We start from the raw sequence: 10,143 nt of genomic DNA on the forward strand, positions 1-10,143 counted from the left end.
ACCATTCTCAGCAAACTAACACAGGAACAGAAAACCAAACACTGCATGTTCTCACTCATAAGTGGGAGTTGAACAATGACAACACATGGACACAGAGAGGGGAACATCACACACTGGGGCCTCTCAGGGGGTAAGGGGCTAGGGGAGGGATAGCATTAGGAGAAATACCTAATGTAGATGACTAATTGATAGGTGCAGCAAACCACCATGGCATGTGTATACCTACGTAACAAACCTGCATGTTCTGCACATGTACCCCAGAACCTAAAGTATAATAATTTTTTTTTGAAAGCCCAAATTCAAATTCTAGTTAATCACTGGGCTTTGTCTCTGCCTTATCTTGTAAATGTGAGTGAGTCAGAAAGTTTATGGAACTTTCCTTTAAAAAAAAAATAATACATTTACCTGACTCTGATTTTTCTTGAATTTTTCTACTTCTCAGAATTCCTCAAAGAATGTCCACAGCCATTTGACAGTTTCATTCACAATTTGTCTTAGCACCCTAGGTTGCAAGTCACTGCAGCCAAAAGGTTATAATTATAACAGTGAGTTGTTGCCAGCTGCTTTCTTGTAATCTTTTCATCCATTTGAACATGTCACTCTTATCCAAGTTCATTCCATGTTAGAGCCTATGTTGCCTATGCAAACTTCACCTGCCATTAGTCCACTGCATGAAAGTTCTAACTCTAAAATTCCCAGCCTCTGACTGTTGGATAACTCTGTTTTACATCAAGGCATGCATTCATTCATTTATTTAGACTCTTACCAAATACTGACTAAACAGGGACACTCAGACACTTACTAAAGGATTAACACTTATCAAGATCTTAAATATGTGTTCATTCTTTGTATATATGAAGCCTTTTGATCCTCACAACAGCCTTATGAGGTATATTTCATTATTATTGTGTCCATTTTTAGATTATTAAAATGATACTGCAAAAGGTTAAATACTTTTAATTATTACAACAAGATGAACACGGCATGATCCTAACACTCCAGGAGTTCACAATCCAGTCATCTCTGAGCCTATGAAAGTCATCAGTCCAAACAACCTTAACTGATACACTAATGAAGAGCTTCCTGAAATGGGAGTTAACCAAAAGCAGACCAGATGGTGCAAATTATTAGGGAAATCAGGCAGCAAAGACAGAAGATAGAGGAAGGCAATGAGAAATGTATCCATGAACTAAGGGCATTATCCTTTACAATATTATAGCTTGAATTACGTCCTCCAAAAAAATAAAGTCTTAACCCCTGTTGCCTGAAGATAAGACCCTGTTTGGAAATGTAAAAGGGTCTTTGCAGATGTAATCAAGATAAGATGAGGTCATAATAGATTAGGGTGGTTCCCAATCCAATATGACCGGTGTCCTTATGAAAAGAGAAAGCAGAGACATAGGGAGGAGAACACTGAGTGAAGATGCAGATGCAGAGTGGGAAGACAACCATGGGAAGATGGAGAAGGAGACTGTGGTGATACCGTCACAGCCAAGGGATGCCTCGGGCAATCAGAAGTTGAAGGAGGCAAGGAAAGATCCTCTTCTCAAGCCTTTAGTGGGAGCATTGCCTTGATGACATCTTAATTTCAGACACCTGGCTTCAAGAAAAATCAGAGAATAAATTTCTGTTGTTTTAAGCCATCGAGTTTGTGGTACTTTGTTATGGCAGCCGTACGAAACTAATACAGCATTCAAGGCCAATTTAAATGCCACTTCCCTGGTGAATATATTACTGAACACTTCTCAACTTAGAATGAATCACTCTCTCTGTGGCAGACCCATAGGCCTGATTTAAACTTGATTCGACATGTCCATCATATAGTATGCACATTTATTCACTAGCTTGAAACTGCCTTTAACTCTTGGGCCTACATAGTACATTGCCTTATATATTAGCAGTAGCTCAATGAACATTTCCTGATTGGAATTATTGACCTGAATTATCTCAGAGAATAAAAAGAAGAATGTATAGACTAAATAGTTGCATCCAAATTTTTTTTAATAGCATAAATTTGGTGTTCAATAGCTCAGAACTTAAGTTGCTTTTATGTAAATTTTAAATTTCTCTTTACTATAAATTTTATGAAATTTGACTTAATTTAATGACTGGAGTTTAGAGATGAAGCAAAAAATGAAAAATTCCTGTGCACCACCAACATGAAACTATAGTGGAAATGTATTAGCACAAGCTTTTCTAGTACTGAAGAATTTTAGGAAATGTGAAGATTCCACCAATCCAGGCGTCATTCTATTAAGAATAGTTTTTCTCTTTCCCATAAAATAGGAGAGAAAACATTGTTATTTTAGGCTAATTATTTTGTATATAATTTCTGGTTGATTAAGGCTTATCACTAGTACTAGAATAGCAAATCTTTGGTAAGGAAAGCTATAACTGAAACAAAAAAGTTAACTCTGTAAACTACAACAGTATCTAACAGCAATTTTTCACACTTCATAGAGCAGCCCTCTGCCTTCAAGGTCATGTTTCTATCCCTCTCCTTCTGCCACCTGAATGTGCCCGGGGGAGGAAATAATTTCAGTGTGATCTTGTGAAAAATAATTTGATGCATTCCAAAGCCATATAGAAGTAAACTTTGCATTATTTTTTATTTGCTTCATGAAGCATCACACCTTTTCCTCTAAAATTAAATTAATTACCATTTATACTACTCTTATTGAAATTGCCATTTAGGGAAATTATAATTAATAATCTCCTTTCTCCCTCATCAAAATGTTAACTCCCTAAGGATAAGAACCATATTTTAGGCTGCGCACGGTGGCTCATGCCTGTAATCCCAGCACTTTGGCAGGCTGAGGCAGGCGAATCATGAGGTCAGGAGATTGAGACCATCCTGGCTAACATGGTGAAACCCTGTCTCTATTAAAAATATAAAAAATTAGCCGGGCATGGTGATGGGCACGTGTAGTCCCAGCTACTCGGGAGGCTGAGTCAGGAGAATGACGTGAACCCAGGAGGCAGAGTTTGCAGTGAGCCGAGGTTGTGCCACTGCACTCCGTGCACTCCGGCCTGGGGCGACAGAGCGAGACTCTGTCTCAAAAAAACAAACAACAACAATAACAAAAACATATTTTATAACTCTGTATCCCATGTAGGATCATTTCTGGCACATTTTGAGTACTAATTGAGTACCTATTTAATTAATATTGGCTAAATTGTATTTAGGTTACTTGTGCCACAGCCCTATTCCATTAACACATATAAACTAAACATTTACAAGCATAGTCCAATTAGAGAGAAATCATGAATCAAAAATGATATACATTACAATCACAAACTAAGTTTACACATCACGGATTCCTTTACAAGTTTTCTACACATCTCCAGATGGGTTATAGAATTGAGCAAAGAGACTGCACACACCTATCTACTATAATTTCCCAGTTTATTTAGCCAAAAACACAAGAATAAAAGGAAGAAATGTTCTAAGCTGAAGAATAACAATGTACTCACATTGACTTTTACTTGTTGCTAAAGTGGTACTGACTTACAGTACAGGCTATGTGGCTAAAAAAGAGAACCAACCCATAGCTCAAACAAGACAGAAGTTCACCATTCTCTCATGCTACAGCCCAGAGTTGACAGGTGGTCCACGGTAGGTAGGAAGCTACACTCCCCCAACACCATAGAGGAGAATGGGTACTGGAAGACAATTAGAAATCTCTAATTAGCAATCACTAATCTCTAGCTAATCACCAATTAGTTTCTTTCAGTGTTACTCTCTACACAGGAAGGAGAAAGAGTTGAGAAAATAGGTAAATATTTGCTAATTTCATAAGTCTTACTGTCAGGACATACATCATGATTCTTACAAAGCTTATGTTAACAATTTGTTATTTATTCGATTTAAGTAAGATTTACCAATATTGAGCATCTTGTTTCTTGAACCAAGTTTTCAATGAGCACAGTGTCATGTTCACCTAAGGAAAAAAAGGCCCAAAAGTCTCAGAGTAATACCTCTGCCCACATCTTCGTTGTTCAAGGAACCCATATCCCCATATTCACTCTTCTTCATAGTTACTTGTATTAGTTAATTTTGCTGCATAAAAAAATCCCAAAACTTAATAGCTTATTATTTTTTGTGGTTCTCTGGGTTTGCTGAGGACTTTCTCTGTTCTATGCCAGCACTGCTGAGGCTAGGTGATCTACAATGGACTCATTCATAGATCTCATGGTTGGCAGGGCAGTCTAGTTAATAAGATAGGACACGCACTGAGACAGCTGCCTCTGATCCACACGATCTCATATTTCATATGCTTCTCTCCATAGTGGTCCAGGGTTCCAAAGAGAAGCAAGAGAGAGTAAACTCCATGAACAAATAACTTTCAAACCTCTGCTTGTATCAATTTTGCTAATGACCCATTGGCAAAAGAAATTCACATGATTATTCTTAAATTCAAGAGGTAGAGAAGCAGACCCCAAATTTTGAGGGGAAGGGCTTAAAATATTATGACTATTTTGGCAAACAGTGACTGTCCACCTCCTAGGCATAATCACTTCAAATAATCCCAAATGGAAAATATGCAGACCTACTTCCAGGGCCCCAAGAAATCTTGTCCAGTGATAATGTCAGGCTCAATGCCCATAATCTCTCTGTATCAAGCCCAGATGCAGATGAGGCTACTTAGCCACAGATCAACAAGAGCAGATCTTCTTGATCTGAAAAGATGAGTTATCTATTTCCCTTCAGAAAACATATACTGGTGAGACAAAAACAGGTTAACCACAATGGATACTCCCATTCAAAGAGAGGAAAGGCAGGAGGCAAATAGCAGTCACCAGTTGATATGGCTTGGATCTGTGTCCCTACCAGATCTCATGTTAAATTGTAATCCCCAGTGTTGGAGATGGGGCCTGGTGGAAGGTGATTGAATCACATGGGGCTGGTTTCTCATGAATGGTTTAACACCATCCCTTGGTGCCATTATCTTGTTAGTGTATTAATTCTCATGAGATTTGGTTGTTTAATAGTGTGCGGCACCTCCCCCATCCCCCTTTTCTGCATCTGCTCTGACCATGTTACATACCTGCTTCTCCTTCACCTTCTGCCATGACTGTAAGTTTCCTGAGGGCTCCCCAGAATCCAAGCAGATGCCAGCATCATGATTGTTGTACAGCCTGCAGAACCATGAGCCAATTAAAACGCTTTTCTTTATAAAGTACATAGTCTCAGGTATTTCTTTACAGAAATGCAAGAATGGCCTAATATATCAGTCTGTATCAATCATGAAATCCAGTCAAGTGTGTGTCATCAGGGATCAGGAAATATTCCTTGATTGTGATGATCAGGACCCAGTTCCTTTCCCTGGGAGTGGTTAGCCTCTGCCCCACCCTCAGAGCTCTTGTCTTCTCCCTCTGCAGCATTCTTTCTTTTCAATAAAAAATGTCCCACATTCGCAGTAAGACTGCTTCTCAGCCTTCCTCCTGATCATAGAAACCTGAGATCCCAAAGGTCTTTTTTCATTTCACTGTTTCTGTCCCTTTTGGTTCAAGCTGGCAGTGCTTGTATTGGCATACTTCTCTCTAAAATTATGTGAGTGTCCTGTGAAACTTATTTGGGCTTACTCTATACTCCAAAAGCCACATCTACAATTAGCTCAGACAGGCCTCTGTGTATTGCACCACCTATCAAGTAACTGAGCAATTGACCAGTGCTAACTCTGACTCTTTGTTTTTGTTTCTGGTTCTGATTCTGATGGTTTCTGGTTGATTGTGCGCATACTAGTGGCAGCAGTGTAAAAAGTGGGTTTTAATATGGTCATTTTATTAAGAAATGTCTGAGGAGCTTGAGGTGTCAGGGATGGGCAGGATAGGAAATATAGAATCTGGCACACTTATTAGCCTTTTTGTTTCTGTGTTTCTGTGTTTTATTAGCATCTGTAGTAACATGGGACCCTTCACCTCTAAAGATTCTTCTTTGTTTATCCGATAACTCTGGCGTTTTAAGTATTTACTTTTAGGAACTCAATATTGTCAAAATCTGTGAAAATGGAATTTCTATAATGAAAATGAAAAGAAACCAAATGCTTAGCTAGCTTTCTTTGATTTCTCTAAAGGGATGAATAATTCCAGATTAATGTCCCAAGACTCTTTAGGGCTAAAGAGAGGAGAGAGAAGAAATTTATATCATTTTAAACTGGGCAAATTGTTTCAGAAAAAAAGGTTTTCTAAGAGACATGTATGCCAAGAATTAATAGTTCCTCAAAATACAATCAGACTCAGTCTTTAGAAAATGATAAAAATCAATGACATTATTATAACGTGTATGGACAATGAAAAAATGTTCTGCCAAAGTCAGAAGAGAATAAAAAATTATATAGATCCTCAACAACAACGCTTCCTTGACTGATCAAATGATGCTTAATTATATGCTTTTATTTTGCTAACTGGGAAACATTCTTATTAGCTACTGAAGCCTCTATTTCAACCATCAGTTCTCCAGATCTTTTGCAATCAGTTCCTTTAATTTGTAAGAGTGATAAGATTTCTATCTTATTAATAGAAAATATATTGGAGCAAACAGTTTTATATGCCTTGGTACCTCTGGGGGAATTAATAAACCATGTTATAAGTTATCTTAAAATCTAATGGAGTGGAGGACATTACTCCCAGTTGTAAGGGAGTAACTAAGATATACTTGTCCACCCATCATAAAGAACTAGAAAAATTGACTAAATATGTGGAACAACTGTTTTTGGAAATCGGAGAACATATATCAAAGAACTTTGATCCCTAAGATAAGATAAATAATCAAAATGCACAATAAAATCACGCTGGCTTTCTTCCTGCCAGCACTTTACAATCCATGCTGGAAGAAAGAACCCAAGCAGAGCATAGGAGAGTCACTAAGTTTGCGAAGGGAAGATTGGAATTCAGGGATGTTCATATGGTTGGAATTTGTAGGAAAGAACCAGAGATGAGAGGACCAGGCAAGGAAAGAGCTCCAGGAATCTGATAGGGATCTGCTCCAAACTATAACTGAATGCTAAGCTGTGCTTGCATGGGGTAAAATTTCACAGTGTCAGGAAAGGACAATTAGAAACTATAAATGAGACAATTCTCAGAGCTCACAAAGGAATGAGAGACTTCTGAGTTTTAACAAACTATTATTGGAGAGGCCGCATTGCCCACTTGCAACATTCCCCACCAAGAGTAGAGACTTGAGATGTATCATTTCTAAATAGTAGGGGTAAATTAGCCTTGCAGTAAAGGCTACACTAGACACGTCCTTTAAAACAGGCCTCTAACATATCAAGAAATCTGCAAGTAATTTAACTCCCTTCCAGAAAAAATGCCAGTACTCCTTAAGAAAACTCAACAACATAAAAGTCAACACTCAACAAGAATCAAAACATGCAGTATTAAGTAAACTAATAATAATAATAATAATAATAGACTGATAAGCTAGAAAATGGGACCCAGTATCCAGGGGAAAAAAGTCATTAAAAAATGTTTTAGCCCAGGCACAGTGATTCACACCTGTAATCCCAGCACTTTGGGAGGCCAAGGCAGGCGGATCATTTGAGACCAGCCTGATCAATGTGATGAAAGCCCATCTCCACCAAAAACACAAAAATTAGCCAGGTGTGGTGGTGCATGTCTGTAATTCCAGCTACTTGGGAGGCTGAGGCATGAGAATCACTTGAACCCAGGAGACAGAGGTTCAGTGTGAACCATGATTGCACCACTGCACTCCAGCCTGGGTGACAGAGTGAGATCGTCTCCAAAAAAAAAAAAAAAAAAAAAAAAAAGGTTTTAAAAACTATAAATGATGATCCTCCGGTAGTTCATGAGCATGATGACTGGGCGGTTCATGCACCTGCATGAGATGTGCCACACTCGAAACTTGTTACCTTGTCTGCACAATGGGCATCTGACCTGAAAAAAAAAAACTGGAAATGAATTATATGATGAAATTATCAAATAAGGATTTGAAAGAACTAGTGTTAATATGAACATTTAATTTTAAATAAAAACATATACATAATACAAAATACAAATAAGAAAATCAAGTCCTAAAGATGAAAAATACAATATTATTTAAGATAAAAATTATCCTGGATTGACTTAGTATAAATTAGATACTGCAGAAGACCAGTAAACTTGAAGATAGAGAAATAGAAACAATGCAAACTAAGGCACAGAAAGAAAAATAGATGAAAGAAAAATAAACAGAGGCTGGGCATGGTGGTTCTTGCCTATAATCCTAGCACTTTGGGAGTCTCAGACAGCAGATTGCTTGAGCCTAGGAGTTTAAGACTAGCCTTGGCAACATGGCGAAACCCCATCTCTATTAGTCAGGTGATGTGACATATGCCTATACTCAGCTACACAGGAGGCTGAGGTGGGAGGATCTCTTGAGCCCAGGTGGCAGAAGTTGCAGTGAACCAAGATCTCTCCACTGCACTCCAGCCTGGGTGACAAAGTGAGACTCTGTCTCAAAAAACAAAAACGAACAGACCAAAAAAACCTTCAGCGGTTTTTGGACAACATTAGGCTTAACTTATATGAAAAGGAAAAATATTCAAAAGAATAAGGTTGTGAATTTTACAAATTTGATGAACACAACACGCAAATCCCTCCCCCCAAACAAAACCACTAAGAAAAACTCACCTAACACATTATAATAAAATTACTGAAGACCAAGAATAAAAAGAAAATTTTTAAAGTAATCAGAGAGATAAAAGACATATACAGTAGGAAAATGCAAAGAATTATTAGTGTTCTCATCAGAAAAATTTAAGCCATAAGACAATGGAGCAAAATCATTTAAGTCCTGGGAAAAAAGTTAACCTAGAAATTTGTATCAAATAAAAATGTCCTTCAAAACTAAAGACAAAATACTTTTTCAAAGAAATCAATAAAAGAATTAAATTGTAAGGGTTTTTGCTGGAACTATAAAAAATATTAAAAGGTTTTCAGGTTGGAGAAGAATACTAGATAGAAACCTGGATCTACATGAAGGAATAAAGAGTGCTGAAAATGACTAATATGGGGATAAAATTTGAATCTTTTTCTTGTTTTTAAATTCTTTTAAAGGTATTTTGTTTTGTAAGGAAAAAATAACAGCAATGAACTGTGTGGTTTATAATACAGAAATAAAATGTATCTAGAAATAGAACAAAATATAGAAGTGGGTAATGGAATAGAATATTGTTGCAAGTTTCCTCCATTGTCCGTGAAGTAGTGTTATGTCACTAGAATGCCATAAGAAATTAGAAGGGGTAGCCGAGATGGCCAGCTAAAAACAGCTAGTGTGCACTGCTCTCATGGAGAGGAATGGAACCTCCCCAACACAGGGGAACCTCCCCAACTAAGGGAAGCAGTGAGTATATATCCAACCCCAAGAAACCACACTTCTCCCACAGGTCTTTGCAACCCTCATGTCAGTAAATACCTTCATGAACCCATTCCACCAGGGCCTTTAGTCTGACCAACAGACCTACATGGAATCCCAGCAGATCATGTAATCTCTGCTCAGGCACATGCAGAGACCTGGGAGCCTTAGATACCTGGGCTTTCCTGGCTTTCTAGCAAAAGCAGCTGAAACTCTGACAAAGCAGGAGGTCAGGCCTACATACATACCACTAGAAAAGGGGCAGAATCCAGAGAGCTGAGAAGCAACAGTCTATGGGCCCTGCTTCCATGGCACCTCACAGGATAAGACCTACTGGCTTGGAACTCCATCCAGCCACTGGTAGCAGTGTTATACTTCCCTGAAAAAGAGCTCCCAGTAGCAAGGGTCAGCTACTACCTTTGCTGTTTGGCTGAATTAGCCATTTCAGCCTTCAGGCTTTGGAGAGTGTGAGGTGACTGGGGCCTGAAGTGGGCCCCCAGCACAGCACAGTGGCTATACGCAAATGTGGCCAGACTGCTTTTTTTAAAGCAAGTCTCCAACCCTGTTCCTCTTCACTTGGCAGGATCTTCCAACTGGGGTCTCCAGCTACCCTCATCAGTGTTCTCCAGCAGACAGAGTTTTGAAACCTCCCTGGGAGAGAGCTCCCAGGGGGAGGGGCAGGCCACCATCTTTGCTGTTTCACAGTCTTTACTGCTGATACCTCCAGGTACTGGAAAATCCAAGGTGACTAGAGACTGGAGTAGACCCCCAGCATACTACAGCAG

The 10,143-nt window shown here is 38.7% G+C and overlaps 1 non-coding gene across 1 annotated transcript; it reads left to right on the plus strand.

Moving 5' to 3' along the window:
* Window positions 1-7,795: 7,795 nt before the first annotated feature.
* On the plus strand, window positions 7,796-7,900 carry LOC114678605 (small nucleolar RNA U13). The gene has a single exon (XR_003730038.1). It is a non-coding gene; the product is annotated as a small nucleolar RNA U13 (small nucleolar RNA).
* Window positions 7,901-10,143: the final 2,243 nt, after the last annotated feature.

The sequence above is a fragment of the Macaca mulatta genome, chromosome 5 (genome assembly GCF_049350105.2).
Source record: "Macaca mulatta isolate MMU2019108-1 chromosome 5, T2T-MMU8v2.0, whole genome shotgun sequence".
Lineage (NCBI taxonomy): Eukaryota > Metazoa > Chordata > Mammalia > Primates > Cercopithecidae > Macaca > Macaca mulatta.